General features: G+C 45.4%; 1 protein-coding gene across 3 annotated transcripts in view; it reads left to right on the top strand.

Moving 5' to 3' along the window:
• The first annotated feature begins 693 nt into the window (after positions 1-693).
• The window catches only part of PLEKHA2 (pleckstrin homology domain containing A2), a 77,345-nt gene continuing 69,060 nt past the window's right edge, over positions 694-8,978 (top strand). For 2 of the 3 annotated variants that reach the window (XM_081333733.1, XM_081333735.1), the window contains exon 1: positions 4,826-4,972. The gene's annotated coding sequence lies outside the window, so the exon portion shown is untranslated. Of the gene's footprint in view, positions 962-4,825; positions 4,973-8,978 lie in introns of those variants that run through there. The other variant, XM_081333736.1, reaches the window with a different exon arrangement.

Here is an 8,978-nt window from a genome sequence, read left to right as displayed (position 1 = left end):
AAAGGAAGGAGATGGGAAAGTTCCTTTTCATGGTGTGTGTGTGTGTGTGTGTGTGTGTGTGTGTGTGCACCCATCTGTACATACATACTTTGTTTCAATGTTTCACTTTTCTCTATATCCCTACCATGATTTTTCAAGCTTAACAACTTTAAATTATGTGGATTCCCAGCACTCTGATCTTTATTCTTTACCATCATCTTGAAAAATATAAAGGGACTATGTTTACAATAACATTTTTTTTTAAAAAAAATGTTTATTAGGGCCCAAGAAATAATGCTATGTCTTTAAAGTATATAGAATATTAAGTTAGTAATAGATAACGTTGATTTCATACTTGTGGAAATCCACCCACTTAGATTTTTGGAATCATGCTGATAAAAATCATAACAATCCCTTCCTTCCTTCCTTCCTTCCTTCCTTCCTTCCTTCCTTCCTCCCTGAATTTAAATCTAACCAGCTGAAAGGAATCATCTTTCCTTTCTTTTCCTCCTTCCCTTCCTGAATTTCAGTCCAATCTGCTGAAAAAAAAATCAGGATAATCTTTCCTTTCCTTCCCTCTTCCTTTCCCCTTTCTTCCCTCCCTCTCTCCCTCCTCCCCTCTCTTCCGGAATTTCAGCCCCACTTCAAATCTTCTAGGCATGAATGACCTTGACTTCTGCCTGACCAATTCTGTTAGATCCAAGCCAAAGAGGACTGATGGTTGCGTAGCAACTTAGCAAATTGGATCACATGCTCAAGCCACAAAAGAGACTTATGCAAAGATGAGCAGAAAGTGCTGTGTTCAGAAGCATGAATAGTCAAAACCCCCAAAGCCGCAGAGCCTTCTTTTCTTCCTTTTTATTTTTTTTTATTTTTTTCCCCCCAAAAGGGTGGTCGTCTTCACAGGCAGCCGTTAGACGCACAGATCTCTGGCACAACGGCCCAGTGGCAAGCAGAGCTTCAAGCAAAGAGGCTGCGTGTGGTAAGAAGCAAACTAACTTTCCAAGCTCTATAAATAGTTCTGCAGCATAATAACGTGTGATCTCTTCCTATCTGATGTTTGCAAGGAAAATATGCTTTAAAGGTAGATCTCCGGCAGTCACAAGATCTGCAAAAGGCAGCCTGCTTTAGATTTTAAAAGTATGGAACATGACGGTTACTAAGGAGGAAAGCAGGAAGTGATTTCTGAAAAAGAAAAAGAAAAGAAATTCAAAGGGAATCCTAGAGAACTGAACTCAAGTAAGGAAGCTGCATCTCCTCTAATAGGGAAGGAGAGGGGGCTCTTTAGCAGAATAAACGGGGTGGGGGGGGGAGAAAGTTCCTGCAAGTTCTGACATTGCAGTTTCCCAAACGTAGTGGTTTTAGTTCGTTTCATAAACCATGGTTAAATAACTGATTCGCTGATGTGGGAATCCAGGCTGAAATTCTGTTCTGTGTCCTGAACCCCTGTTCACTGCCATTAGCCAAGAAACTGATCTTGAAAGAAAATTAGGACATAAACTAATGCAAACCACACAAGAATCAGAGAATGGCAGGGGAATATATCAAAACACCCAAAACAGTTCTGACAACAAAGGTGACACAAGTTATCTCACCCCTGTAGCTTACGACTTCTCCTGTCGCATGATATGCAGGCGTGCATGTCAAAACTGTTGCAAAAAATAAGGAAGGATGCAACACAAAGGGTACGTTTTTAGAGCATTGATAATACCAACCTCCACCCTACTTAAGGTAATTTCTTCTGCTGGCTGCCTACAGGGCAACCAGACTGGCAAAATCCAGGGGTACAAGAGTTGTCACTCAGGGGTCACATTCTGGACATCTTTTGGGGGGCAGAAAATGGCTTCATTTTTGCAATCTGTCTCTAAAAGCAAAGTTTCCAAAAATGAGATATATTATTCATGCATATTTTGCCCCGGAAGTTATCCTCTTCCAGCAGGATAGATTTTTTTTCCCCTGGCCTTTCCCCCCCCCCTTCTCCTTAATTTTGCTGAGTCTTCTTGGCATATTGCCCTCTTTGGGATGTGCTGTCAGGAAAGCCAGTCTCCTGCTGGAAAAAAAGACATAGCTTCATAGGCCAAATTTTGCCTAGGGATGATTCCTCTAGTAACTCAGTTCACACATGGTGTTAAACTAAGTTTGATATCAGCCACAACGGGTTGAACTACTAGACAGATAATGCTATGCCCTTGAGTTTGATAAATAAATAATGCCTGTGTGATAAGCTTTATTGTCTGAGTTAATACAAACAGAACTAAATGTGCCTTAATGTGTTCCATTATACAAAAATGAAAAATCCATAGGCACTCAGTTCAAGCCACAATGTCATATGCATTGTAATCTCATTGCACAAGTGACGTAAATCCCATAGTATACAATACATGTGGAGACTTTTAACCAGTGGTGGGATTCAGCCAGTTTGCACCAGTTTGGTAGAACTGGTAGCTAATTTTTTGTTGCCCAGGCCCAGAATGGACTTCCAGAAGTGGCATCCACACAGAGAACTGGTTGTTCACATATTTGAATCCCACCACTGCCTTTAATGCTAGGAAAAGTGGCTAATATTGATGGGATAATTCAAACTTAAATAAAACATTAGTTCTTCTGCCACAGTAAATGTCAAATGGCTTCTCCATTTTCCTGCCAACTTTTTAATTTCCTATCAAGTTTACTTAGCTATCTGTCAAATTGCTGTTTAAAAGTGGGTAAAGACCACCATTAATAATTAGGATCAAAATGCAATCTGCCCAGGATACTTCTATCACTTTGCAGATTTAAAAAGTAGTAAACAAATAAGCAAATACATAAATATTTCTTCTAACAGCATAGCCATCCCTTTTTCAGATATCCCCACAATGCAAAAAAAAGTATCTATAGATTTTTAGTTTTTCCATCAAATGTTTCCTGGAAATGTTGTGTTAAGAAATAATACGTGTCAGAAAATTCTGGGCTATTTTTCCAAGCATTTATGGGGAATAGGAAACTTTCTAAAAGGAAACTTGAACTCGCTCTTTCCAGGCTTAATCCTGCACCCCAATATCAGGACCACCAAGGCTCTTTTGCTCTTAAGTCAGAGACAATGTTTACACAACTCCCATTCTATTAAAAAAAATGATTTACGAGCCACCACAGCTCAGTGGAAACCAAACAAGCCTATTATGTCTCAATTTGTTGTCTAAACTGGATAATCTCATTAAGGCATTGGACATTACAGGAAGTCCTCGACTTACGACAGTGCCTTTAGTGACTGTTCGAACTTCCAAGGGCAGTGAAAAAAAGCGACATGACCATTTTCACAATGACGACCATTGCAGCATCCCGGTGATCAGAGGATGAAAATTCAGACGCTTAGCATCTGGTTCATATTTAAGACAGCCGCAGCATCCCGGGGTCGTGGGATTCCCCTTTTGTGGCCCTTCCAAGAAGCCAGATTCACTTAACAACCGTGTGACTCACTTAATGACCGCAGCCATTCACTGAACAACTGCGGGCCCCAAGTTTTCTGTGGCTAAGTAAGACAGTCCTTAAGTGGCTTTTGCCCCATTTGACGACCTTTCTTGTTAAGCCGAGGACTGCTCGTCAAAAGCCAGGCTCTGGAGCCTTCCTGCATTCAGGGTTTGTTTGTTTGTTTGTTTTTTTAAAAAAAATCTCGGTTGGCTGAAGGGAGCCTCGTGAAAGAAACAGGCAGCGGCGGCTGAGCTCCAGCAGGGCTGCGGCAGCGCCTCCGAAAGTTTCCCCAAGTTTGGGGGCTCCGGCGCGAGCCGCTCTTCCTGCCGCGGAAGGCAGGATGCTCCGGGCTGCCCACCGTCGGGGCGTCGGAGTAGGAGGCCGCCGGTCCAGACCCAGCCGTGGCACCCAGGCAGTGGCGTAGCGTGGGGGGTGCAGGGGGGGGGCCGGCCGCACCAGGCGCAACATCTGGGGGGGCGCATTAGATGCATTTTACTTTAATTACATCAGTATTTTCATAACAAACAATACATGTGCTTAGGGGGTAAGGGTTTCTTTAACTAATCTAGTGGAAGAGACTCGAGTGCTAAAATCCACGGGTTAGGGGGCGCAAATTACTTGCCTTGCCCCGGGGGCTGACAACCCAGGCTACGCCACTGCACCCAGGCAGGGGATGGCCGAGGCTCCGCGGGCGCTCCCTGCACTCACATCCGGGGCTGGCTCTGGCGAATGGGAAGCGCAACGAACCCGGAAAAATCATCAGAATAATAATAATAATAATAATAATAATAATAATAATACTAAAAAAGAAAAGAAAAGCCGCGGCGGCCAAGGCAGAGGGCGATCCTCGGGGCCGACGCGCAGAGCCGGCGCTCGGATCTGCCCGGCCATGTGCGCGCGGGGGAGGGAAGGGGGGGGTCCCGCCGGCTGGAGCCTCCACGCCAGCCCCAAAGCCCGCAGGGCGGTGAGTCCGGCCGCCCGCGCTCGGACGGTGGGGCTGGAAGAGACGCCCCCGGGGGCTGGGAGAGCCTCGCGCGGGGGAGGGTGCGTGGGGAGGTGGGCAGCAGCAGCAGCAGCAGCCGGGCCGGGCGCGGAAGGCGCGCGGCAGCCGGTGGGAGCGTCACGTTGGAGAGGGCGGTTGCCCTTTTCGGGGAGGGACCGAGTAGATGGCCTTTTCGGGAGGAGGAGGAGGAGGAGGAAGAAGAGGAGGAGGAGGAGGGATGGGGTTGTGCGTGCTTGCGCGCGCCCGAACACACCCACCCGCGTCGGGGGCCGGAGCTGCGGGCGCGCCGCTGGAGGATGTGAAGGTGGCGCAATGGGTCGGGAGCCGAGGAGGGCCCGGAGTGGAAGATGAGCGGCCGGCCTTCCCTCCCGGGGCTCCGGAGCGGCGGTGGGCGCGAGCGGAGCCGAGGCTTCTGCGCTCCGGGCCGAAGGGGGCGCTTCCTGCCGGCCTTTTATTAAACCGGACCAGCGGAGAAGTCGGTGAAAGTCCGTCCGGGAAAGCTCTCTCGCAGTTTGCAACCGAGGAAGTGGGCTTAGGATTGGGGCAAGTCTTGGCCAAGTTCCGCTTGAGCCTTTTCTCTTTTTTCGCTTCCCAGCGAAGTCTTTCTAGAAGGGGAGGCTAAACTGCGCCGAAAGAGAGAGAGAGAGAGAGAGAGAGAGAGAGAGAGAGAGAGAGAGAGAGAGACTTGCAACCCAACGAAGGCGCAGAAGCTGAAGGACTAATTGGGCTGGCCTGCCTTCTCTTTGACGCCACTTTTCCAACCCCGACCCCGTGGCACGTTTTTGGTGCTGGAGTCTTGCAAGGGGAACCGATCTGCAGTCCCGAAAACGGGGCCTTCAGATCCTTTTAGAGACAGGGAACTTCCAGCCCAAAGTTTTGCTCCGGAGCTGAACTCTCTGCCAATACCTGATTGCTTGCTTGGTGTATTCAGCCTCCCCCCCCCCCCCCGTCAAGGAGCATCGCAGTCAGAGCTGGCAAAAGCCTGGACTTGCCAATTCTCTAGGTCTAGGGAGAGATATCAGGTGCACAAGTTGCGAATGTGCTGGATTGTGAGGCAAAAGAGGCTATTCTGCTGGTTGTGTTTGTTTGCTTTTCTAAGTGAAACTCAGTATCCTTTCGAGTAGGCTCAATATATATTCTGTTTGATGTCAGAAATGTGTGTGTGTATATATGTATGTATGTATATGTATATGTGTGTGTACAAACACACACACACACACACACACACACACACATATATATATATATATATATATATATATATATATATATATATATATATATATATATATATATACACACACATACACATATATATATATATATACATATATATACACACACACACACACACACACACACACACACACATATATATATATATATATATATATATATATATATATATATATATATATATATATATATATATATATATATATATATATATATATATATATATATATATATATACATATATATATGAATGATATATAAAAATGTTGCCTTCAGGTTGCTCAGTGCAGCTTAATGGTGCACACTGGAATTTAAGCTGATTTGCAGTCTGATAAAAAAAAAGTGGGTCACAGAAGCAGTTCCCCTGCAAACATTTATATGATTAAAATAAGAAGTTGGTCCTCAAATGCAGCAGGCTTGAGCCAAGAAGTATAAAAAGTTTGATCTAAAAAGTTTAAATGTTTGTTTGGTCGTTGTTCTTCTGTTTAATCGGAGACTTGCCTGGACATGCAGTTTTTGGTTTTCGGTTTTTAGAAGTGGTTTGCCATTGTCTCCTTCTTAGGGCTGAGAGAAAGTGACTAGCTCAAGGTCACCCAGCTGGCTTTGTGCCTAAGACTAGAACTCACAGTCTTCCAGTTTGTAGCTGGTTGCTCTAACCACTATACCAAACTGGTTCTCAAACGGGGTTCTGTTAACCCAGTTGATGGGCTTCCTATATATTATGAGAAAGAAAATTTATATAAAATTTGTGTGTGTGTGTGTGTACATACACACGCATATACATATACACACATATACATACAAACACACACACACACACACACACACACACACACACACTGCCCAGATTCTGTTCAAGAAAAGGATATCCTCACCCCGTATGGATAGAGATCACAAAGTTCATACCTGTGTTGAGATTGGGGTTCCCGTACGTATCCCTTCTTTGCCTGCCATTTTTATTTCCAGCAGAAAGAACATCTCTTTGAGCCAATTCATCCTTGGTTTGTTCTTTTTTTTTTAACCTTTTGGCAAGGCAGTTTTTTTGGCAAGGAAGCTTCGAATACGTTTTGGGATTCCTGTCCAAGGGGATTTTAAAGCCCTCTTCATATTTTCCCTGCTCTCTGACTCAGCCTCTTGCACATTCTAGTTTATATTGCGAGAAGGAAAATTTGGACAAAGAGAAAGAGTTCCTTTTTGAGACAAAAAAGCCGCCAAGGAGCCATAAGGCCGGCGGTGTCGATGTGAATGTGTTTGAATCTGATGGAAGGTGCAAATGGGTGTTGCAGGTTCCGTTCCGCTCTCTTTCGAAGCTACAGGTATTCTGAAATGGCAAATTACAGATAGTCCTCAATTTACAGCCCTTCATTTAGTGACTGTTCAATCTTACAGTGGCACCGGGGAAAAAGCAATTTATGACCATTTTTCTCATTTATGACTGCTGCAGCCGCCCCTTGGTCACGTGATCACGATTCAAATGCTTGGCGACTGACTCACAGGTGTGGCGGTTGCGGCGTCCCAAGGTCACTGGATTCCCTTTTGCGACCTCCTGACTAGCAAAGTCAATGGGGGAAGCCAGATTCACTTCGCAACCGCAGGGCTTCACTTAACAACCGTGATGAAAAAGGTCGTAAAACGGGGCAAAACCCGTTTGACAACGGTCTCGCACCGCAACAGAAATCTTTGCCTAAGTTGTAGCTGTAAGTTGAGGACTAGCTGCATGTTTTTACGATCCATGGGGTGAGGGGCAGTTTGCTCTGGGCTTTGTCCTTGTTCTCTATCTGACAGTTTGTCCGCCTGCAACGCGACCCGATAGCACCAAAATAGAACAGTTGTACGGTACCTTGAAACTTGCCAGCCTTTAGCTGTCTGGCACTTCTTTCCTTTCTCTGAGAACCAAAATCAGGACGTGTGCAACCCCTCCCGTGTTATCTCCGGCTAGATTAGGGCGGAAAGAGAAGTGGCTGGCCAGTCTAGGGCTGCACACCGTGTGAATGCGAGGATTTTGAGTTTTGCTCGCCAAAACCTGGGCCAGTTTCGACTGCTAGTCTGATGGTTTGGCATCACTTTTTTTTTTTTAAAAAAAAGCGTGCTTCTCTTTTGCTCATCAGATTGAACGTAGTCCTCGAATTACAACAGTTCGTTTAGTGACCATTCAAAGCTACAGTGGCCCTGGAAAGTGTGGCTTAGGACCGTTTTTCACACTTACCTTGCAGCATCCCCACAATCATGTGATCAAAAGTCAGACGTTTGACAACTGACTCGTATTTATGACGGCTGCGCCATCTGATTCCCTTTTGCGACCTTCTGACAGGCAAAATCAATGGGGAAGCCAGGTTCGCTTTTGCAACCAGGTTGTTAAACTTTGACCAGCAATGATCCCTTTTACAACTATGGCAAGAAAGGTCATAGACTGCAGCAAAACTCACTGAACAAATGTCTCACTCAACAACCTAAATTTTGGGCTTAATTGTGATCGTAAGTTGAGGACCACCTGGTCTGTTGGCAGCCAAGAAGAGGAGGCAGGAACTTTGTTTAGGACAGGGGTGTCCAACCTGGACAATTTTAAGACTTGTAGACTTCAACTCCCAGAATTCCCCAGCCAGGCTGGGGAATTCTGGGAGTTGAAGTCTACAAGTCTTAAAATTGGCCAGGTTGGACACCCCTGTCCTAAACAAATCCACGCATGGTTGGCTGGGGAATTCTGGGATTTGAAATCCACAATTCCTAAAGTTGCCCAGCTTGGACACCCCTGGTTTAGTACATATCCGGAGGCAGCTTCAAAATGCCCATCACTTAACAATTTGCAAAGGACAGCAAGCCCAAACCCTGGGCTCAAGGCTGGCTTGTGCTTTTCTTCAAGGGTTTGCTTTTTATTTGCAGACATAAAAGTTCTTGAGAGAAGACTGTCCCACAATAATAAATTCCCGCCTCCTTGTCGCTTTGCAGCTGTTTTATCTGAGGCTGTAAGGAGAAACTCTTAAATCCTTCCAGGTAATTCAGTCAAGAAGCACAATCATGAATCCTAGCTGGGTCTGTATTGTAAGGTTCCATTAACAGAATCTTGCAAGGACGGAAAGTATTTCTGCCTTTTTTTTACTCTTTGGGCAACTAGAGAGTAGGTCCTAGATCTCCTCTCCTTCTGTGGGATGAGAGATCTTTCTTTCTGATTGCCCAGTTTGCAGCTCCCCCCCTCCATCTCCCCAAGATCATTCACACATACAATGAAATCCACATACTGGGTTTATTTGTATTTCAGATGACTGAAGGGGAGGGAAGTTTCCAACAAATCTTGAATGCTGAAGACTCAACTGGT

Source organism: Vipera berus (assembly GCF_964194415.1).
Source record: "Vipera berus genome assembly, chromosome: 8".
Taxonomy (NCBI): domain Eukaryota; kingdom Metazoa; phylum Chordata; class Lepidosauria; order Squamata; family Viperidae; genus Vipera; species Vipera berus.
The sequence above is the reverse complement of the archived record's forward strand: the minus strand, read 5'-3'. Positions and strand labels throughout refer to the sequence as shown.